This window comes from Schistocerca cancellata, chromosome 11 (assembly GCF_023864275.1).
Source record: "Schistocerca cancellata isolate TAMUIC-IGC-003103 chromosome 11, iqSchCanc2.1, whole genome shotgun sequence".
In the NCBI taxonomy this organism is placed as follows: domain Eukaryota; kingdom Metazoa; phylum Arthropoda; class Insecta; order Orthoptera; family Acrididae; genus Schistocerca; species Schistocerca cancellata.
Genome location: NC_064636.1, coordinates 136,571,092 through 136,596,001, shown reverse-complemented (window position 1 = coordinate 136,596,001; position 24,910 = coordinate 136,571,092).

Here is a 24,910-nt window from a genome sequence, read left to right as displayed (position 1 = left end):
ATACAGTAAACCTGCAATGGTGCATCGGAATGTAATACTGCTGTCCCAGGAAAGGCTCTCAACACGAACTATTAGAAGAGTTACTCCTCTTATAAATAAGTCGACATTTTGCCATTTGTATTCAATATCGATGCAATTTCTGTGTTTCATCGTTGATTTGAAGGTCCAAGGGATACAGTAAACCTGCAATGGTGCATCGGAATCTAATACTGCTGTCCCAGGAAAGGCTCAAAGCACGAACTATTAGAAGATTTACTCCTCTTGTAAATAAGTCGACATTTTGCTTTTGTATTCAATATCGATGCAGTTTCTGTGTTTCATCGTTGATTTGAAGGTTTAAGGGATACAGTAGAACTTCAATGGTGCATCGGAATCTAATACTGCTGTCCCAGGAAAGGCTCAAAGCACGAACTATTAGAAGAGATTCTCCTCTTATAAATAAGTCGACATTTTGCCTTTTGTATTCAATATCGATGCAATTTCTGTGTTGCATCGCTAATTTGAAGGTGCAAGGGATACAGTAAACCTGCAATGATGCATCGGAATCTAATACTGCTGTCCCAGGAAAGGCTCAAAGCACGAACTATAAGAAGAGTTACTCCTGTTGTAAATAAGTCGACATTTTGCCTTTAGTATTCAATATCGATGCAATTTCTGTGTTTCATCGTTTATTTGAAGGTCCAAGGGATACAGTAAACCTGCAATGGTGCATCGGAATCTAATACTGCTGTCCCAGGAAAGGCTCAAAGCACGAACCATTAGAAGAGTTACTCCTCTTATAAATAAGTCGACAATTAGCCTTTTGTATTCAATATCGATGCCATTTCTGTGTTTCATCATTGATTTGAAGGTCCAAGGGATACAGTAAACCTGCAATGGTGCATCGGAAGCTAATACTGCTGTCCCAGGAAAGGCTCTAACCACGAACTATTAGAAGAGTTACTCCCCTTATAAATAAGTCAACATTTTGCATTTTGTATTTAATATCGGTGCCATTCCTGTGTTTCATCGTTGATTTGAAGGTCCAAGGGATACAGTAAACCTGCAATGGTGCATCGGAATCTAATACTGCTGTCCCAGAAAAGGATCAAAGCACGAACTATTAGAAGAGTTCATCCTCTTATAAATAAGTCGACATTTTGCCTTTTGTATTCAATATCGATGCAATGTCTTTGTTTCATCGTTGATTTGAAGGTCCAAGGGATACAGTAAACCTGCAATGGTGCATCGGAATGTAATACTGCTGTCCCAGGAAAGGCTCAAAGCACGAACTATTAGAAGAGTTACTCCTCTTGTAAATAAGTCGACATTTTGTTTTTGTATTCAATATTAGATGTAATTTCTGTGTTTCATCGTTGATTTGAAGGTCCAAGGGATACAGTAGACCTTTAATGGTGCATGGGAATCTAATACTGCTGTCCCAGGAAAGGTTCAAAGCACGAACTATTAGAAGAGTCACTCCTCTTATAAATAAGTCGACATTTTGCTTTTGTATTCAATATCGATGCAATTTCTGTGTTTCATCGTTGATTTATAGGTCCAAGGGATACACTAAACCTGCAATGGTGCATCGGAATCTAATACTGCTGTCCCAGGAAAGGCTCAAAGCACGAACTATTAGAAGTTACTCCTCTTGTAAATAAGTCGACATTTTGCCTTTTGTATTCAATATCGATGCAATTTCTGTGTTTCATCATTGATTTGAAGGTCCAAGGGATACACTAAACCTGCAGTGGTGCATCGGAATCTAATACTGCTGTCCCAGGAATGGCTCAAATCACGAACTATTAGAAGAGTTTCTCCTCTTATAAATAAGTCGACATTTTGCCTTTTGTATTCAATATCGATGCAATTTCTGTGTTTCATCGTTGATTTATAGGTCCAAGGGATACACTAAACCTGCAATGGTGCATCGGTATCTAATACTGCTGTCCCAGGAAAGGCTCAAAGCACGAACTATAAGAAGAGTTACTCCACTTGTAAATAAGTCGACATTTTGCCTTTTGTACTCAACATCGATGCTATTTCTGTGTTTCATCGTTGATTTGAAGGTCCAAGGGATACAGTAAACCTGCAATGGTGCATCGGAATCTAATACTGCTAACCCAGGAAAGGCTCAAAGCACGAACTATTAGAAGAGTTAATCCCCTTATAAATAAGTCGACATTTTGCCTTTTGTATTCAATATCAATGAAATTTCTGTGTTTCATCGTTGATTTGAAGGTTCAAGGGATACAGTACACCTGCAATGGTGCATCGGAAATTAATACTGCTGTCCCAGGAAAGGCTGAAAGCACGAACTATTAGAAGAAATACTCCTCTTGTAAATAAGTCGACATTTTGCCTTTAGTATTCAATATCGATATAATTTCTGTCTTTCATCGTTGATTTGAAGCTCCAAGGGATACAGTAAACCTGCAATGGTGCATCGGAATCTAATACTGCTGTCCCAGGAAAGGCTCAAAGCACGAACTATTAGAAGAGTTACTCCTCTTATAAATAAGTCGACATTTTTGCTTTTGTATTCAATATCGATGCAATTTCTGTGTTTCGTCGTTGATTTGAAGGTCCAAGGGATACAGTAAACCTGCAAAGGTGCATCGGAATCTAATACTGCTGTCCCAGGAAAGGCTCTCAACACGAACTATTAGAAGAGTTATTCCTCTTATAAATAAGTCGACATTTTGCCATTTGTATTCAATATCGATGCAATTTCTGTGTTTCATCGTTGATTTTAAGGTCCAAGGGATACAGTAAACCTGCAATGGTGCATCGGAATCTAATACTGCTGTCCCAGGAAAGGCTCAAAGCACGAACCATTAGAAGATTTACTCCTCTTGTAAATAAGTCGACATTTTGCTTTTGTATTCAATATCGATGCAGTTTCTGTGTTTCATCGTTGATTTGAAGGTTTAAGGGATACAGTAGAACTTCAATGGTGCATCGGAATCTAATACTGCTGTCCCAGGAAAGGCTCAAAGCACGAACTATTAGAAGAGATTCTCCTCTTATAAATAAGTCGACATTTTGCCTTTTGTATTCATATCGATGCAATTTCTGTGTTGCATCGCTAATTTGAAGGTGCAAGGGATACAGTAAACCTGCAATGATGCATCGGAATCTAATACTGCTGTCCCAGGAAAGGCTCAAAGCACGAACTATAAGAAGAGTTACTCCTGTTGTAAATAAGTCGACATTTTGCCTTTAGTATTCAATATCGATGCAATTTCTGTGTTTCATCGTTTATTTGAAGGTCCAAGGAATACAGTAAACCTGCAATGGTGCATCGGAATCTAATACTGCTGTCCCAGGAAAGGCTCAAAGCACGAACCATTAGAAGAGTTACTCCTCTTATAAATAAGTCGACAATTTGCCTTTTGTATTCAATATCGATGCCATTTCTGTGTTTCATCGTTGATTTGAAGGTCCAAGGGATACAGTAAACCTGCAATGGTGCATCGGAAGCTAATACTGCTGTCCCAGGAAAGGCTCAAAACACGAACTATTAGAAGAGTTACTCCCCTTATAAATAAGTCGACATTTTGCATTTTGTATTTAATATCGGTGCCATTCCTGTGTTTCATCGTTGATTTGAAAGTCCAAGGGATACAGTAAACCTGCAATGGTGCATCGGAATCTAATACTGCTGTCCCAGAAAAGGATCAAAGCACGAACTATTAGAAGAGTTCATCCTCTTATAAATAAGTCGACATTTTGCCTTTTGTATTCAATATCGATGCAATTTCTTTGTTTCATCGTTGATTTGAAGGTCCAAGGGATACAGTAAACCTGCAATGGTGCATCGGAATGTAATACTGCTGTCCCAGGAAAGGCTCAAAGCACGAACTATTAGAAGAGTTACTCCTCTTGTAAATAAGTCGACATTTTGTTTTTGTATTCAATATTAGATGTAATTTCTGTGTTTCATCGTTGATTTGAAGGTCCAAGGGATACAGTAGACCTTTAATGGTGCATGGGAATCTAATACTGCTGTCCCAGGAAAGGTTCAAAGCATGAACTATTAGAAGAGTCACTCCTCTTATAAATAAGTCGACATTTTGCTTTTGTATTCAATATCGATGCAATTTCTGTGTTTCATCGTTGATTTATAGGTCCAAGGGATACACTAAACCTGCAATGGTGCATCGGAATCTAATACTGCTGTCCCAGGAAAGGCTCAAAGCACGAACTATTAGAAGTTACTCCTCTTGTAAATAAGTCGACATTTTGCCTTTTGTATTCAATATCGATGCAATTTCTGTGTTTCATCATTGATTTGAAGGTCCAAGGGATACACTAAACCTGCAGTGGTGCATCGGAATCTAATACTGCTGTCCCAGGAATGCCTCAAATCACGAACTATTAGAAGAGTTTCTCCTCTTATAAATAAGTCGACATTTTGCCTTTTGTATTCAATATCGATGCAATTTCTGTGTTTCATCGTTGATTTATAGGTCCAAGGGATACACTAAACCTGCAATGGTGCATTGGTATCTAATACTGCTGTCCCAGGAAAGGCTCAAAGCACGATCTATTAGAAGAGTTTCTCCTCTTATAAATAAGTCGACATTTTGCCTTTTGTATTCAATATCGATGCAATTTCTGTGTTGCATCGTTGATTTGAAGGTCCAAGGGATAAAATAAATCTGCAATGGTGCATCGGAATCTAATACTGCTGTCCCACGCAAGCCTCAAAGGACTAAATCGTAGAAGAGTTACTCCTCTTACAAAATAAGTCGACATTATGCCAATTGTATTCAATATCGATGCAATTTCTGTGTTTCATCGTTGATTTGAAGGTCCATGGGATACAGTAAACCTGCAATGGTGCATCGGAACCTAATAACTGCTGTCCCAGGAAAGGCTCAAAGCACGAACTATTAGGAGAGTTACTCCTCTTGTAAATAAGTCATTTTGCCTTTTGTATTCAATATCGATGCAATTTCTGTGTTTCATCGTTGATTTGAAGGTCCAAGGGATACAGTAAACCTGCAATGGTGCATCGGATTCTAATACTGCTGTCCCAGGAAAGGCTCAAAGCACGAACTATTAGAAGAGTTACTCCTCTTATAAATAAGTCGACGTTTTGCCTCTTGTATTCAATATCGATGCAATTTCTGTGTTTCATCGTTGATTTGAAGGTCCAAAGGATACAGTAAACCTGCAATGGTGCATCGGAATCTAATACTGCTGTCCCAGGAAAGGCTCAAAGCACGAACAATTAGAAGAGTTACTCCTCTTGTAAACATGTCGACATTTTGCTTTTGTATTCAATATGGATGCAATTTCTGTGTTTCATCGTTGATTTGAAGGTCCAAGAGATACAGTAGACCTGCAATGGTGCATCGGAATCTAATACTGCTGTCCCGGGAAAGGCTCAAAGCACGAACTATTAGAAGAGTTACTCCTCTTGTAAATAAGTCGACATTTTGCTTTTGTATTCAATATCGATGCAATTTCTGTGTTTCATCGTTGATTTGAAGGTCCAAGGGATGCAGCAGACCTGCAATGGTCCATTGGAATCTAATACTGCTGTCACAGAAAAGGCTCAAAGCACGAACTATTAGAAGAGTTACTCCTCTTATAAATAAGTCGACGTTTTGCCTTTTGTATTCAATATCGATGCAATTTCTGTGTTTCATCGTTGGTTTGAAGGTCCAAGGGATACATTAAACCTGCAATGGTGCTTCGGAATCTAATACTGCTGTCCCAGGAAAGGCTCAAAGCACGAACTATTAGAAGAGTTTCTCCGCTTATAAATAAGTCGACATTTTGCCTTTTGTATTCAATATCGATGCAATTTCTGTGTTTGTTCGTTGATTTGAAGGTCCAAGGGATACAGTAAACCTTCAATGGTGCATCGGAATCTAATACTGCTAACCCAAGAAAGGCTCAAAGCACGAAATATTAGAAGAGTTAATCCCCTTATAAATAAGTCGACATTTTGCCTTTTGTATTCAATATCAATGCAATTTCTGTGTTTCATCGTTGATTTAAAGGTTCAAGGGATACAGTACACCTGCAATGGTGCATCGGAAATTAATACTGCTGTCCCAGGAAAGGCTGAAAGCACGAACTATTAGAAGAGTTACTCCTCTTGTAAATAAGTCGACATTTTGCCTTTAGTATTCAATATCGATGCAATTTCTGTCTTTCATCGTTGATTTGAAGCTCCAAGGGATACAATAAACCTGCAAGGGTGCAACGGAATCTAATACTGCTGTCCCAGGAAAGGCTCAAAGCACGAAATATTAGAAGAGTTACTCCTGTTATATATAAGTCGACATTTTTGCTTTTGTATCCAATATCGATGCAATTTCTGTGTTTCATCGTTGATTTGAAGGTCCAAGGGATACAGTAAACCTGCAATGGTGCATCGGAATCTAATACTGCTGTCCCAGGAAAGGCTCTCAGCACGAACTATTAGAAGAGTTACTTCTCTTATAAATAAGTCGACATTTTGCCATTTGTATTCAATATCGATGCAATTTCTGTGTTTCATCGTTGACCTGAAGGTCCAAGGGATACAGTAAACCTGCAATGGTGCATCGGAATCTAATACTGCTGTCCCAGGAAAGGCTCAAACCACGAACTATTAGAAGAGTTACTCCTCTTATAAATAAGTCGACATTTTGCCTTTTGTATTCGATATCGATGCAATTTCTGTGTTTCATCGTTGATTTGAAAGTCCAAGGGTTACAGTAAACCTGCAATGGTGCATCGGAATCTAATACTGCTGTCCCAGGAAAGGCTCAAAGCACGAACTATTAGAAGAGTTACTCCTCTTGTAAATAAGTCGACATTTTGCTTTTGTATTCAATATCGATACAATTTCTGTGTTTCATCGTTGATTTGAAGGTCCGAGGGATACAGTAGACGTTCAATGGTGCATCGGAATCTAATACTGCTGTCCCAGGAGAGGCTCAAAGCACGAACTATTAGAAGAGTTACTCCTCTTGTAAATAAGTCGACATTTTGCTTTTGTAATCAATATCGATGCAATTTATGTGTTTCGTCGTTGATTTGAAGGTCCAAGGGATACAGTAGACCCTCAATGGTGCATCGGAATCTAATACTGCTGTCCCAGGAAAGGCTCAAAGCACGAACTATTAGAAGAGATTCTCCTCTTATAAATAAGTCGACATTTTGCCTTTTGTATTCAATATCGATGCAATTTCTGTGTTGCATCGTTAATTTGAAGGTCCAAGGGATACAGTAAACCTGCAATGGTGCATCGGAATCTAATACTGCTGTCCCAGGAAAGGCTCAAAGCACGAACTATAGGCCGAGTTACTCCTCTTGTAAATAAGTCGACATTTTGCCTTTTGTATTCGATATCGATGCAATTTCTGTGTTTCATCGTTGATTTGAAAGTCCAAGGGATACAGTAAACCTGCAATGGTGCATCGGAATCTAATACTGCTGTCCCAGGAAAGGCTCAAAGCACAAACTATAAGAAGAGTTACTCCACTTGTAAATAAGTCGACATTTTGCCTTTTGTATTCAATATCGATGCAATTTCTGTGTTTCATCGTTGATTTGAAGGTCCAAGAGATACAGTAAACCTGCAATGGTGCATCGGAATCTAATACTGCTGTCCCAGGAAAGGCTCAAAGCACGAACTACTAGAAGAGTTACTCCTCTTGTAAATAACTCGACATTTTGCCTTTTGTATTCAATATCGATGCAATTTCTATGTTTCATCGTTGATTTGAAGGTCCAAGGGATACATTAAACCTGCAATGGTGCATCGGAATCTAATACTGCTAACCCAGGAAAGGCTCAAAGCACGAACTATTAGAAGAGTTAATCCCCTTATAAATAAGTCGACATTTTGCCTTTTGTATTCAATATCAATGAAATTTCTGTGTTTCATCGTTGATTTGAAGGTTCAAGGGATACAGTACACCTGCAATGGTGCATCGGAAATTAATACTGCTGTGCCAGGAAAGGCTCAAAGCACGAACTATTAGAAGAGTTACTCCTCTTGTAAATAAGTCGACATTTTGCCTTTTGTATTCGATATCGATGAAATTTCTGTGTTTCATCGTTGATTTGAAGGTCCAAGGGATACAGTAAACCTGCAATGGTGCATCGGAATCTAATACTGCTGTCCCAGGAAAGGCTGAAAGCACGAACTATTAGAAGAAATACTCCTCTTGTAAATAAGTCGACATTTTGCCTTTAGTATTCAATATCGATGCAATTTCTGTCTTTCATCGTTGATTTGAAGCTCCAAGGGATACAGTAAACCTGCAATGGTGCAACGGAATCTAATACTGCTGTCCCAGGAAAGGCTCAAAGCACGAACTATTAGAAGAGTTACTCCTGTTATATATAAGTCGACATTTTTGCTTTTGTATCCAATATCGATGCAATTTCTGTGTTTCATCGTTGATTTGAAGGTCCAAGGGATACAGTAAACCTGCAATGGTGCATCGGAATCTAATACTGCTGTCCCAGGAAAGGCTCAAAGCACGAACTGTTAGAAGAGATTCTCCTCTTATAAATAAGTCGACATTTTGCCTTTTGTATTCAATATCGATGCAATTTCTGTGTTGCATCGTTAATTTGAAGGTCCAAGGGATACAGTAAACCTGCAGTGGTGCATCGGAATCTAATACTGCTGTCCCAGGAAAGGCTCAAAGCACGAACTATAAGAAGAGTTACTCCTGTTGTAAATAAGTGGACATTTTGCCATTTGTATTCAATATCGATGCAATTTCTGTGTTTCATCGTTGATTTGAAGGTCCAAGGGATACAGTAAACCTGCAATGGTGCATCGGAATCTAATACTGCTGTCCCAGGAAAGGCTCAAAGCACGAACCATTAGAAGAGTTACTCGTCTTGTAAATAAGTCGACATTTTGCCTTTTGTATTCAATATCGATGCAATTTCTGTGTTTCATCGTTGATTTGAAGGTCCAAGAGATACAGTAAACCTGCAATGGTGCATCGGAATCTAATACTGCTGTCCCAGGAAAGGCTGAAAACACGATCTATTAGAAGAGTTACTCCTCTTGTAAATAAGTCGACATTTTGTCTTTTGTATTCAATATCAATGCAATTTCTGTCTTTCATCGTTGATTTGAAGGTCCAAGGGATACAGTTACCTGCAATGGTGCATCGGAATCTAATACTGCTGTCCCAGGAAAGGCTCAAAGCACGAACTATTATTAGAGTTACTCCTCTTATAACTAAGTCGACATTTTGCCTTTTGTATTCAATATCGATGCAATTTCTGTGTTTCATCGTTGATTTGAAGGTCCAAGGGATACAGTAAACCTGCAATGGTGCATCGGAATCTAATACTGCTGTCCCAGCAAAGGCTCAAAGCACGAACTAATAGAAGAGTTACTCCTCTTATAAATAAGTCGACAATTTGCCTTTTGTATTCAATATCGATGCCATTTCTGTGTTTCATCGTTGATTTGAAGGTCCAAGGGATACAGTAAACCTGCAATGGTGCATCGGAAGCTAATACTGCTGTCCCAGGAAAGGCTCAAACCACGAACTGTTAGAAGAGTTTCTCCTCTTATAAATAATTCGACATTTTGTTTTTTTTGTATTTAATATCGATGCCATTTCTGTGTTTCATCGTTGATTTGAAGGTCCAAGGGATACAGTAAACCTGCAATGGTGCATCGGAATCTAATACTGCTGTCCCAGAAAAGGCTCAAAGCACGAACTATTAGAAGAGTTCATCCTCTTATAAATAAGTCGACATTTTGCCTTTTGTATTCAATATCGATGCAATTTCTTTCTTTCATCGTTGATTTGAAGGTCCAAGGGATACAGTAAACCTGCAATGGTGCATCGGAATCTAATACTGCTGTCCCAGGAAAGACAGAAAGCACGAACTATAAAAAGAGTTACTCCTGTTGTAAATAAGTCGACATTTTTCCTTTAGTATTCAATATCGATGCAATTTCTGTGTTTCATCGTTGATTTGAATGTCCAAGGGATACAGTAAACCTCAATGGTGCATCGGAATCTAATACTGCTGTCCCAGGCAAGGCTCAAAGCACGAACTCATAGAAGAGTTACTCGTCTTGTAAATAAGTCGACATTTTGCCTTTTGTATTCAATATCGATGCAATTTCTGTGTTTCATCGTTGATTTGAAGGTCCAAGAGATACAGTAAACCTGCAATGGTGCATCGGAATCTAATACTGCTGTCCCAGGAAAGGCTCAAAGCACGAACTATTAGAAGAGTTACTCCTCTTGTAAATGAGTCGACATTTTGCCTTTTGTATTCAATATCGATGCAATTTCTGTGTTTCATTTGTGATTTGAAGGTCCAAGGAATACAGTAAACCTGCAATGGTGCATCGGAATCTAATACTGCTGTCCCAGGAAAGGCCCAAAGCACGGACTATTAAAAAAGTTACTCCTCTTGTAAATAAGTCGACATTTTGCTTTTGTATTCAATATCGATGCAATTTCTGTGTTTCATCGTTGATTTAAATGTCCAAGGGATACAGCAGACCTGCAATGGTGCATTGGAATCTAATACTGCTGTCCCAGGAAAGGCTCAAAGCACGAACTAGTAGAAGAGTTACTCCTCTGGTAAATAAGTCGACATTTTGCCTTTTGTATTCAATATCGATGCAATTTCTGTGCTTCATCGTTGATTTGAAGGTCCAAGGGATACAGTAAAATTGCAATGTTGCATAGGAAGCTAATACTGCTGTCCCAGGAAAGGCTCAAAGCACGAACTACTAGAAGAGTTACTCCTCTTGTAAATAACTCGACATTTTGCCTTTTGTATTCAATATCGATGCAATTTCTGTGTTTCATCGTTGATTTGAAGGTCCAAGGGATACAGTAAAATTGCTATGTTGCATAGGAAGCTAATACTGCTGTCCCAGGAAAGGCTCAAAGCACGAACTAGTAGAAGAGTTACTCCTCTTGTAAATAACTCGACATTTTGCCTTTTGTATTCAATATCGATGCAATTTCTATGTTTCATCGTTGATTTGAAGGTCCTAGGGATACAGTAAACCTGCAATGGTGCATCGGAATCTAATACTGCTAACCCAGGAAAGGCTCATAGCACGAACTATTAGAAGAGTTAATCCCCTTATAAATAAGTCGACATTTTGCCTTTTGTATTCAATATCAATGAAATTTCTGTGTTTCATCGTTGATTTGAAGGTTCAAGGGATACAGTACACCTGCAATGGTGCATCGGAAATTAATACTGCTGTCCCAGGAAAGGCTCAAAGCACGAACTATTAGAAGAGTTACTCCTCTTGTAAATAAGTCGACATTTTGCCTTTTGTATTCAATATCGATGCAATTTCTGTGTTTCATCGTTGATTTGAAGGTCCAAGGGATACAGTAATCCTGCAATGGTGCATCGGAATCTAATACTGCTGTCCCAGGAAAGGCTCAAAGCACGAACTATTAGAAGAGTTACTCCTCTTATAAATAAGTCGACATTTTGCCTTTTGTATTCGATATCGATGAAATTTCTGTGTTTCATAGTTGATTTGAAAGTCCAAGGGATACAGTAAACCTGCAATGGTGCATCGGAATCTAATACTGCTGTCCCAGGAAAGGCTCAAAGCACGAACTATTAGAAGAAATACTCCTCTTGTAAGTAAGTCGACATTTTGCCTTTAGTATTCAAAATCGATGCAATTTCTGTATTTCATCGTTGATTTGAAAGTCCAAGGGATACAGTAAACCTGCAATGGTGCATCGGAATCTAATACTGCTGTCCCAGGAAAGGCTCAAAGCACGAACTATTAGAAGAGTTACTCCTCTTGTAAACAAGTCGACATTTTGCTTTTGTATTCAATATCGATGCAATTACTGTGTTTCATCGTTGATTTGAAGGTCCAAGGGATACAGTAGACCTTCAATGGTGCATCGGAATCTAATACTGCTGTCCCAGGAAAGGCTCAAAGCACGAACTATTTGAAGAGATTCTCCTCTTATAAATAAGTCGACATTTTGCCTTTTGTATTCAATATCGATGCAATTTCTGTGTTGCATCGTTAATTTGAAGGTCCAAGGGATACAGTAAACCTGCAATGGTGCATCGGAATCTAATACTGCTGTCCCAGGAAAGGCTCAAAGCACGAACAATAAGAAGAGTTACTACTGTTGTAAATAAGTCGACATTTTGCCTTTAGTATTCAATATCGATGCAATTTCTGTGTTTCATCGTTGATTTGAAGGTCCAAGGGATACAGTAAACCTGCAATGGTGCATCGGAATCTAATACTGCTGTCCCAGGAAAGGCTCAAAGCACGAACCATTAGAAGAGTTACTCGTCTTGTAAATAAGTCGACATTTTGCCTTTTGTATTCAATATCGATGCAATTTCTGTGTTTCATCGTTGATTTGAAGGTCCAAGAGATACAGTAAACCTGCAATGGTGCATCGGAATCTAATACTGCTGTCCCAGGAAAGACTGAAAGCACGAACTATTAGAAGAGTTACTCCTCTAGTAAATAAGTCGACATTTTGCCTTTTGTATTCAATATCAATGTAATTTCTGTCTTTCATCGTTGATTTGAAGGTCCAAGGGATACAGTAAACCTGCAATGGTGCATCGGAATCTAATACTGCTGTCCCAGGAAAGGCTCAAAGCACGAACTATTATTAGAGTTACTCCTCTTATAACTAAGTCGACATTTTGCCTTTTGTATTCAATATCGATGCAATTTCTGTATTTCATCGTTGATTTGAAGCTCCAAGGGATACAGTAAACCTGCAATGGTGCATCGGAATCTAATACTGCTGTCCCAGGAAAGGCTCAAAGCACGAACTATTAGAAGAGTTACTCCTCTTATAAATAAGTCGACATTTTTGCTTTTGTATTCAATATCGATGCAATTTCTGTGTTTCATCGTTGATTTGAAGGTCCAAGGGATACAGTAAACCTGCAATGGTGCATCGGAATCTAATACTGCTGTCCCAGGAAAGGCTCAAAGCACGAACTATTAGAAGAGTTACTCCTCTTATAAATAAGTCGAAATTTTGCCATTTGTATTCAATATCGATGCAATTTCTGTGTTTCATCGTTGACTTGAAGGTCCAAGGGATACAGTAAACCTGCAATGGTGCATCGGAATCTAATACTGCTGTCCCAGGAAAGGCTCAAAGCACGAACTATTAGAAGAGTTACTGCTCTTATAAATAAGTCGACATTTTGCCTTTTGTATTCGATATCGATGCAATTTTTGTGTTTCATCGTTGATTTGAAAGTCCAAGGGATACAGTAAACCTGCAATGGTGCATCGGAATCTAATACTGCTGTCCCAGGAAAGGCTCAAAGCACGAACTATTAGAAGAGTTACTCCTCTTGTAAACAAGTCGACAATTTGCTTTTGTATTCAATATCGATGCAATTTCTGTGTTTCATCGTTGATTTGAAGGTCCAAGGGATACAGTAGACCTTCAATGGTGCATCGGAATCTAATACTGCTGTCCCAGGAAAGGCTCAAAGCACGAACTATTAGAAGAGATTCTCCTCTTTTAAATAAGTCGACATTTTGCCTTTTGTATTCAATATCGATGCAATTTCTGTGTTGCATCGTTAATTTGAAGGTCCAAGGGATACAGTAAACCTGCAATGGTGCATCGGAATCTAATACTGCTGTCCCAGGAAAGGCTCAAAGCACGAACAATAAGAAGAGTTACTCCTGTTGTAAATAAGTCGACATTTTGCCTTTAGTATTCAATATCGATGCAATTTCTGTGTTTCATCGTTGATTTGAAGGTCCAAGGGATACAGTAAACCTGCAATGGTGCATCGGAATCTAATACTGCTGTCCCAGGAAAGGCTCAAAGCACGAACCATTAGAAGAGTTACTCGTCTTGTAAATAAGTCGACATTTTGCCTTTTGTATTCAATATCGATGCAATTTCTGTGTTTCATCGTTGTTTTGAAGGTCCAAGAGATACAGTAAACCTGCAATGGTGCATCGGAATCTAATACTGCTGTCCCAGGAAAGGCTGAAAGCACGAACTATTAGAAGAGTTACTCCTCTTGTAAATAAGTCGACATTTTGCCTTTTGTATTCAATATCAATGTAATTTCTGTCTTTCATCGTTGATTTGAAGGTCCAAGGGATACAGTAAACCTGCAATGGTGCATCGGAATCTAATACTGCTGTCCCAGGAAAGGCTCAAAGCACGAACTATTATTAGAGTTACTCCTCTTATAACTAAGTCGACATTTTGCCTTTTGTATTCAATATCGATGCAATTTCTGTGTTTCATCGTTGATTTGAAGGTCCAAGGGATACAGTAAACCTGCAATGGTGCATCGGAATCTAATACTGCTGTCCCAGCAAAGGCTCAAATCACGAACTAATAAAAGAGTTACTCCTCTTATAAATAAGTCGACAATTTGCCTTTTGTATTCAATATCGATGCCATTTCTGTGTTTCATCGTTGATTTGAAGGTCCAAGGGATACAGTAAACCTGCAATGGTGCATCGGAAGCTAATACTGCTGTCCCAGGAAAGGCTCAAACCACGAACTATTAGAAGAGTTTCTCCTCTTATAAATAATTCGACATTTTGTTTTTTTTGTATTTAATATCGATGCCATTTCTGTGTTTCATCGTTGATTTGAAGGTCCAAGGGATACAGTAAACCTGCAATGGTGCATCGGAATCTAATACTGCTGTCCCAGAAAAGGCTCAAAGCACGAACTATTAGAAGAGTTCATCCTCTTATAAATAAGTCGACATTTTGCCTTTTGTATTCAATATCGATGCAATTTCTTTCTTTCATCGTTGATTTGAAGGTCCAAGGGATACAGTAAACCTGCAATGGTGCATCGGAATCTAATACTGCTGTCCCAGGAAAGACAGAAAGCACGAACTATAAAAAGAGTTACTCCTGTTGTAAATAAGTCGACATTTTTCTTTTAGTATTCAATATCGATGCAATTTCTGTGTTTCATCGTTGATTTGAATGTCCAAGGGATACAGTAAACCTCAATGGTGCATCGGAATCTAATACTGCTGTCCCAGGCAAGGCTCAAAGCACGAACTCATAGAAGAGTTACTCGTTTTGTAAATAAGTCGACATTTTGCCTTTTGTATTCAATATCGATGCAATTTCTGTGTTTCATCGTTGATTTGAAGGTCCAAGAGATACAGTAAACCTGCAATGGTGCATCGGAATCTAATACTGCTGTCCCAGGAAAGGCCCAAAGCACGAACTATTAAAAAAGTTACTCCTCTTGTAAATAAGTCGACATTTTGCTTTTGTATTCAATATCGATGCAATTTCTGTGTTTCATCGTTGATTTAAATGTCCAAGGGATACAGCAGACCTGCAATGGTGCATTGGAATCTAATACTGCTGTCCCAGGAAAGGCTCAAAGCACGAACTAGTAGAAGAGTTACTCCTCTGGTAAATAAGTCGACATTTTGCCTTTTGTATTCAATATCGATGTAATTTCTGTGCTTAATCGTTGATTTGAAGGTCCAAGGGATACAGTAAAATTGCAATGTTGCATAGGAAGCTAATACTGCTGTCCCAGGAAAGGCTCAAAGCACGAACTACTAGAAGAGTTACTCCTCTTGTAAATAACTCGACATTTTGCCTTTTGTATTCAATATCGATGCAATTTCTGTGTTTCATCCTTGATTTGAAGGTCCAAGGGATACAGTAAAATTGCAATGTTTAATAGGAAGCTAATACTGCTGTCCCAGGAAAGGCTCAAAGCACGAACTAGTAGAAGAGTTACTCCTCTTGTAAATAACTCGACATTTTGCCTTTTGTATTCAATATCGATGCAATTTCTATGTTTCATCGTTGATTTGAAGGTCCTAGGGATACAGTAAACCTGCAATGGTGCATCGGAATCTAATACTGCTAACCCAGGAAAGGCTCATAGCACGAACTATTAGAAGAGTTAATCCCCTTATAAATAAGTCGACATTTTGCCTTTTGTATTCAATATCAATGAAATTTCTGTGTTTCATCGTTGATTTGAAGGTTCAAGGGATACAGTACACCTGCAATGGTGCATCGGAAATTAATACTGCTGTCCCAGGAAAGGCTCAAAGCACGAACTATTAGAAGAGTTACTCCTCTTGTAAATAAGTCGACATTTTGCCTTTTGTATTCAATATCGATGCAATTTCTGTGTTTCATCGTTGATTTGAAGGTCCAAGGGATACAGTAAACCTGCAATGGTGCATCGGAATCTAATACTGCTGTCCCAGGAAAGGCTCAAAGCACGAACTATTAGAAGAGTTACTCCTCTTATAAATAAGTCGACATTTTGCCTTTTGTATTCGATATCGATGAAATTTCTGTGTTTCATAGTTGATTTGAAAGTCCAAGGGATACAGTAAACCTGCAATGGTGCATCGGAATCTAATACTGCTGTCCCAGGAAAGGCTCAAAGCACGAACTATTAGAAGAAATACTCCTCTTGTAAGTAAGTCGACATTTTGCCTTTAGTATTCAAAATCGATGCAATTTCTGTATTTCATCGTTGATTTGAAAGTCCAAGGGATACAGTAAACCTGCAATGGTGCATCGGAATCTAATACTTCTGTCCCAGGAAAGGCTCAAAGCACGAACTATTAGAAGAGTTACTCCTCTTGTAAACAAGTCGACATTTTGCTTTTGTATTCAATATCGATGCAATTACTGTGTTTCATCGTTGATTTGAAGGTCCAAGGGATACAGTAGACCTTCAATGGTGCATCGGAATCTAATACTGCTGTCCCAGGAAAGGCTCAAAGCACGAACTATTTGAAGAGATTCTCCTCTTATAAATAAGTCGACATTTTGCCTTTTGTATTCAATATCGATGCAATTTCTGTGTTGCATCGTTAATTTGAAGGTCCAAGGGATACAGTAAACCTGCAATGGTGCATCGGAATCTAATACTGCTGTCCCAGGAAAGGCTCAAAACACGAACAATAAGAAGAGTTACTCCTGTTGTAAATAAGTCGACATTTTGCCTTTAGTATTCAATATCGATGCAATTTCTGTGTTTCATCGTTGATTTGAAGGTCCAAGGGATACAGTAAACCTGCAATGGTGCATCGGAATCTAATACTGCTGTCCCAGGAAAGGCTCAAAGCACGAACCATTAGAAGAGTTACTCGTCTTGTAAATAAGTCGACATTTTGCCTTTTGTATTCAATATCGATGCAATTTCTGTGTTTCATCGTTGATTTGAAGGTCCAAGAGATACAGTAAACCTGCAATGGTGCATCGGAATCTAATACTGCTGTCCCAGGAAAGACTGAAAGCACGAACTATTAGAAGAGTTACTCCTCTTGTAAATAAGTCGACATTTTGCCTTTTGTATTCAATATCAATGTAATTTCTGTCTTTCATCGTTGATTTGAAGGTCCAAGGGATACAGTAAACCTGCAATGGTGCATCGGAATCTAATACTGCTGTCCCAGGAAAGGCTCAAAGCACGAACTATTATTAGAGTTACTCCTCTTATAACTAAGTCGACATTTTGCCTTTTGTATTCAATATCGATGCAATTTCTGTATTTCATCGTTGATTTGAAGCTCCAAGGGATACAGTAAACCTGCAATGGTGCATCGGAATCTAATACTGCTGTCCCAGGAAAGGCTCAAAGCACGAACTATTAGAAGAGTTACTCCTCTTATAAATAAGTCGACATTTTTGCTTTTGTATTCAATATCGATGCAATTTCTGTGTTTCATCGTTGATTTGAAGGTCCAAGGGATACAGTAAACCTGCAATGGTGCATCGGAATCTAATACTGCTGTCCCAGGAAAGGCTCAAAGCACGAACTATTAGAAGACTTACTCCTCTTATAAATAATTCGAAATTTTGCCATTTGTATTCAATATCGATGCAACTTCTGTGTTTCATCGTTGACTTGAAGGTCCAAGGGATACAGTAAACCTGCAATGGTGCATCGGAATCTAATACTGCTGTCCCAGGAAAGGCTCAAAGCACGAACTATTAGAAGAGTTACTGCTCTTATAAATAAGTCGACATTTTGCCTTTTGTATTCGATATCGATGCAATTTTTGTGTTTCATCGTTGATTTGAAAGTCCAAGGGATACAGTAAACCTGCAATGGTGCATCGGAATCTAATACTGCTGTCCCAGGAAAGGCTCAAAGCACGAACTATTAGAAGAGTTACTCCTCTTGTAAACAAGTCGACATTTTGCTTTTGTATTCAATATCGATGATATTTCTGTGTTTCATCGTTGATTTGAAGGTCCAAGGGATACAGTAGACCTTCAATGGTGCATCGGAATCTAATACTGCTGTCCCAGGAAAGGCTCAAAGCACGAACTATTAGAAGAGATTCTCCTCTTATAAATAAGTCGACATTTTGCCTTTTGTATTCAATATCGATGCAATTTCAGTGTTGCATCGTTAATTTGAAGGTCCAAGGGATACAGTAAACCTGCAATGGTGCATCGGAATCTAATACTGCTGTCCCAGGAAAGGCTCAAAGCACGAACAATAAGAAGAGTTACTCCTGTTGTAAATAAGTCGACATTTTGCCGTTAGTATTCAATATCGATGCAATTTCTGTGTTTCATCGTTGATTTGAAGGTCCAAGGGATACAGTAAACCTGCAATGGTGCATCGGAATCTAATACTGCTGTCCCAGGAAAGGCTCAAAGCACGAACCATTAGAAGAGTTACTCGTCTTGTAAATAAGTCGACATTTTGCCTTTTGTATTCAATATCGATGCAATTTCTGTGTTTCATCGTTGTTTTGAAGGTCCAAGAGATACAGTAAACCTGCAATGGTGCATCGGAATCTAATACTGCTGTCCCAGGAAAGGCTGAAAGCACGAACTATTAGAAGAGTTACTCCTCTTGTAAATAAGTCGACATTTTGCCTTTTGTATTCAATATCAATGTAATTTCTGTCTTTCATCGTTGATTTGAAGGTCCAAGGGATACAGTAAACCTGCAATGGTGCATCGGAATCTAATACTGCTGTCCCAGGAAAGGCTCAAAGCACGAACTATTATTAGAGTTACTCCTCTTATAACTAAGTCGACATTTTGCCTTTTGTATTCAATATCGATGCAATTTCTGTATTTCATCGTTGATTTGAAGCTCCAAGGGATACAGTAAACCTGCAATGGTGCATCGGAATCTAATACTGCTGTCCCAGGAAAGGCTCAAAGCACGAACTATTAGAAGAGTTACTCCTCTTATAAATAAGTCGATATTTTTGCTTTTGTATTCAATATCGATGCAATTTCTGTGTTTCATCGTTGATTTGAAGGTCCAAGGGATACAGTAAACCTGCAATGGTACATCGGAATCTAATACTGCTGTCCCAGGAAAGGCTCACAGCACGAACTATTAGAAGAGTTACTCCTCTTATAAATAAGTCGACATTTTGCCATTTGTATTCAATATCGATGCAATTTCTGTGTTTCATCGTTGACTTGAAGGTCCAAGGGATACAGTAAACCTGCAATGGTGCATCGGAATCTAATACTGCTGTCCCAGGAAAGGCTCAAATCACGAACTATTAGAAGAGTTACTGCTCTTATAAATAAGTCGACATTTTGCCTTTTGTATTCGATATCGATGCAATTTCTGTGTTTCATCATTGATTTGAAAGTCCAAGGGATACAGTAAACCTGCAATGGTGCATCGGAATCTAATACTGCTGTCCCAGGAAAGGCTCAAAGCACGAACAATAAGAAGAGTTACTCCTGTTGTAAATAAGTCGACATTTTGCCTTTAGTATTCGATATCGATGCAATTTCTGTGTTTCATCGTTGATTTGAAGGTCCAAGGGATACAGTAAACCTGCAATGGTGCATCGGAATCTAATACTGCTGTCCCAGGAAAGGCTCAAAGCACGAACCATTAGAAGAGTTACTCGTCTTGTAAATAAGTCGACGTTTTGCCTTTTGTATTCAATATCGATGCCATTTCTGTGTTTCATCGTTGATTTGAAGGTCCAAGGGATCCAGTAAACCTGCAATGGTGCATCGGAATCTAATACTGCTGTCCCTGAAAAGGCTCAAAGCACGAACTATTAGAAGAGTTCATCCTCTTATAAATAAGTCGACATTTTGCCTTTTGTATTCAATATCGATGCAATTTCTTTGTTTCATCGTTGATTTGAAGGTCTAAGGGATACAGTAAACCTGCAATGGTGCATCGGAATCTAATACTGCTGTCCCAGGAAAGACAGAAAGCACGAACTATAAAAAGAGTTACTCCTGTTGTAAATAAGTCGACATTTTTCCTTTAGTATTCAATATCGATGCAATTTCTGTGTTTCATCGTTGATTTGAATGTCCAAGGGATACAGTAAACCTGCAATGGTGCATCGAAATCTAATACGGCTGTCCCAGGAAATGCTCAAAGCACGAACTATTAGAAGGGTTACTGCTCTTATAAATAAGTCGACATTTTGCCTTTTGTATTCGATATCGATGCAATTTCTGTGTTTCATCGTTGATTTGAAAGTCCAAGGGATACAGTAAACCTGCAATGGTGCATCGGAATCTAATACTGCTGTCCCAGGAAAGGCTCAAAGCACGAACTATTAGAAGAGTTACTCCTCTTGTAAATAAGTCGACATTTTGATTTTCTATTCAATATCGATGCAATTTCTGTGTTTCATCGTTGATTTGAAGGTCCAAGGGATACAGTAGACCTTCAATGGTGCATCGGAATCTAATACTGCTGTCCCAGGAAAGGCTCAAAGCATGAACTATTAGAAGAGTTACTCCTGTTGTAAATAAGTCGAAATTTTGCCTTTAGTATTCAATATCGATGCAATTTCTGTGTTTCATCGTTGATTTGAATGTCCAAGGGATACAGTAAACCTGCAATGGTGCATCGGAATCTAATACTGCTGTCCCAGGAAAGGCTCAAAGCACGAACTATTAGAAGAGTTACTCCTCTTATAAATATGTCGACATTTTGCCTTTTGTACTCAATATCGATGCAATTTCTGTGTTTCATCGCTGATTTGAAGGTCCAAGGGATACAGTAAACCTGCAATGGTGCATCGGAATCTAATACTGCCGTCCCAGGAAAGGCTCAAAGCACGAACTATTAGAAGAGTTACTTCTCTTATAAATATGTCGACATTTTGCCTTTTGTACTCAATATCGATGCAATTTCTGTGTTTCATCGCTGATTTGAAGGTCCAAGGGATACAGTAAACCTGCAATGGTGCATCGGAATCTAATACTGCTGTCCCAGGAAAGGCTCAAAGCACGAACTATTAGAAGAGTTACTCCTCTTATAAATATGTCGACATTTTGCCTTTTGTACTCAATATCGATGCAATTTCTGTGTTTCATCGCTGTTTTGAAGGTCCAAGGGATACAGTAAACCTGTAATGGTGCATCGGAATCTAATACTGCTGTCCCAGGAAAGGCTCAAAGCACGAACTATTAGAAGAGTTCCTCCTCTTATAAATAAGTCGACATTTTGCCTTTTGTATTCAATATCGATGCAATTTCTGTGTTTCATCGTTGATTTGAAGGTCCTAGAGATACAGTAAACCTGCAATGGTGCAACGGAAACTAATGCTGCTGCCAAAGGAAAGGCTCAAAGCACGAACTATTAGAAGAGTTACTCCTCTTGTAAATAAGTCGACATATTGATTTTTGTATTCAATATCGATGCAATTTCTGTGTTTCGTCGTTGATTTGAAAGTCCAAGGGATACAGTAAACCTGCAGTGGTGCATCGGAATCTAATACTGCTGTCCCATTAAAGGCTCAAAGCACGAACTATTAGAAGAGTTACTCCTCTTGTAAATAAGTCGACATATTGATTTTTGTACTCAATATCGATGCAATTTCTGTGTTTCATCGTTGATTTGAAGGTCCAAGGGATACAGTAAACCTGCAATGGTGCATCGGAATCCAACACTGCTGTCCCAGGAAAGGCTCAAAGCACGAACTATTAGAAGAGTTACTCCTCTTATAAATATGTCGACATTTTGCCTTTTGTACTCAATATCGATGCAATTTCTGTGTTTCATCGCTGATTTGAAGGTCCAAGGGATACAGTAAACCTGCAATGGTGCATCGGAATCTAATACTGCTGTCCCAGGAAAGGCTCAAAGCACGAACTATTAGAAGAGTTACTCCTCTTATAAATAAGTCGACAATTTGCCTTTTGGATTCAATATCGATGCCATTTCTGTGTTTCATCGTTGATTTGAAGGTCCAAGGGATACAGTAAACCTGCAATGGTGCATCGGAATCTAATACTGCTGTCCCATTAAAGGCTCAAAGCACGAACTATTAGAAGAGTTACTCCTCTTATAAATAATTCGACATTTTGCCTTTTGTATTTAATATCGATGCCATTTCTGTGTTTCATCGTTGATTTGAAGGTCCAAGGGATACAGTAAACCTGCAATGGTGCATCGGAATCTAATACTGCTGTCCCATTAAAGGCTCAAAGCACGAACTATTTGAAGAGTTACTCCTCTTGTAAATAAGTCGACATATTGATTTTTGTATTCAATATCGATGCAATTTCTGTGTTTCATCGTTGATTTGAAAGTCCAAGGGATACAGTAAACCTGCAATGGTGCATCGGAATCTAATACTGCTGTCCCATTAAAGGCTCAAAGCACGAACTATTAGAAGAGTTACTCCTCTTGTAAATAAGTCGACATATTGATATTTGTATTCAATATCGATGCAATTTCTGTGTTTCATCGTTGATTTGAAAGTCCAAGGGATACAGTAAACCTGCAATGGTGCATCGGAATCTAATACTGCTGTCCCATTAAAGGCTCAAAGCACGAACTATTAGAAGAGTTACTCCTCTTGTAAATAAGTCGACATATTGATTTTTGTATTCAATATCGATGCAATTTCTGTGTTTCATCGTTGATTTGAAGGTCCAAGGGATACAGTAAACCTGCAATGGTGCATCGGAATCTAATACTGCTGTCCCAGGAAAGGCTCAAAGCACGAACTATTAGAAGAGTTACTCCTCTTATAAATATGTCGACATTTTGCATTTTGTACTCAATATCGATGCAATTTCTGTGTTTCATCGCTGATTTGAATGTCCAAGGGATACAGTAAACCTGCAATGGTGCATCGGAATCTAATACTGCTGTCCCAGGAAAGGCTCAAAGCACGAACTATTAGAAGAGTTACTCCTCTTATAAATATGTCGACATTTTGCCTTTTGTACTCAATATCGATGCAATTTCTGTGTTTCATCGCTGATTTGAAGGTCCAAGGGATACAGTAAACCTGCAATGGTGCATCGGAATCTAATACTGTTGTCCCAGGAAAGGCTCAAAGCACGAACTATTAGAAGAGTTACTCCTCTTATAAATATGTCGACATTTTGCCTTTTGTACTCAATATCGATGCAATTTCTGTGTTTCATCGCTGATTTGAAGGTCCAAGGGATACAGTAAACCTGAAATGGTGCAATGGAATCTAATACTGCTGTCCCAGGAAAGGCTCAAAGCACGAACTATTAGAAAAGTTACTCCTCTTATACATATGTCGACATTTTGCCTTTTGTACTCAATATCGATGCAATTTCTGTGTTTCATCGCTGATTTGAAGGTCCAAGGGATACAGTAAACCTGCAATGGTGCATCGGAATCTAATACTGCTGTCCCAGGAAAGGCTCAAAGCACGAACTATTAGAAGAGTTACTCCTCTTATAAATAAGTCGATATTTTTGCTTTTGTATTCAATATCGATGCAATTTCTGTGTTTCATCGTTGATTTGAAGGTCCAAGGGATACAGTAAACCTGCAATGGTGCATCGGAATCTAATACTGCTGTCCCAGGAAAGGCTCAAAGCACGAACTATTATTAGAGTTACTCCTCTTATAACTAAGTCGACATTTTGCCTTTTGTATTCAATATCGATGCAATTTCTGTATTTCATCGTTGATTTGAAGCTCCAAGGGATACAGTAAACCTGCAATGGTGCATCGGAATCTAATACTGCTGTCCCAGGAAAGGCTCAAAGCACGAACTATTAGAAGAGTTACTCCTCTTGTAAACAAGTCGACATTTTGCTTTTGTATTCAATATCGATGAAATTTCTGTGTTTCATCGTTGATTTGAAGGTCCAAGGGATACAGTAGACCTTCAATGGTGCATCGGAATCTAATACTGCTGTCCCAGGAAAGGCTCAAAGCACGAACTATTAGAAGAGATTCTCCTCTTATAAATAAGTCGACATTTTGCCTTTTGTATTCAATATCGATGCAATTTCTGTGTTGCATCGTTAATTTGAAGGTCCAAGGGATACAGTAAACCTGCAATGGTGCATCGGAATCTAATACTGCTGTCCCAGGAAAGGCTCAAAGCACGAACAATAAGAAGAGTTACTCCTGTTGTAAATAAGTCGACATTTTGCCGTTAGTATTCAATATCGATGCAATTTCTGTGTTTCATCGTTGATTTGAAGGTCCAAGGGATACAGTAAACCTGCAATGGTGCATCGGAATCTAATACTGCTGTCCCAGGAAAGGCTCAAAGCACGAACCATTAGAAGAGTTACTCGTCTTGTAAATAAGTCGACATTTTGCCTTTTGTATTCAATATCGATGCAATTTCTGTGTTTCATCGTTGTTTTGAAGGTCTAAGAGATACAGTAAACCTGCAATGGTGCATCGGAATCTAATACTGCTGTCCCAGGAAAGGCTGAAAGCACGAACTATTAGAAGAGTTACTCCTCTTGTAAATAAGTCGACATTTTGCCTTTTGTATTCAATATCAATGTAATTTCTGTCTTTCATCGTTGATTTGAAGGTCCAAGGGATACAGTAAACCTGCAATGGTGCATCGGAATCTAATACTGCTGTCCCAGGAAAGGCTCAAAGCACGAACTATTATTAGAGTTACTCCTCTTATAACTAAGTCGACATTTTGCCTTTTGTATTCAATATCGATGCAATTTCTGTATTTCATCGTTGATTTGAAG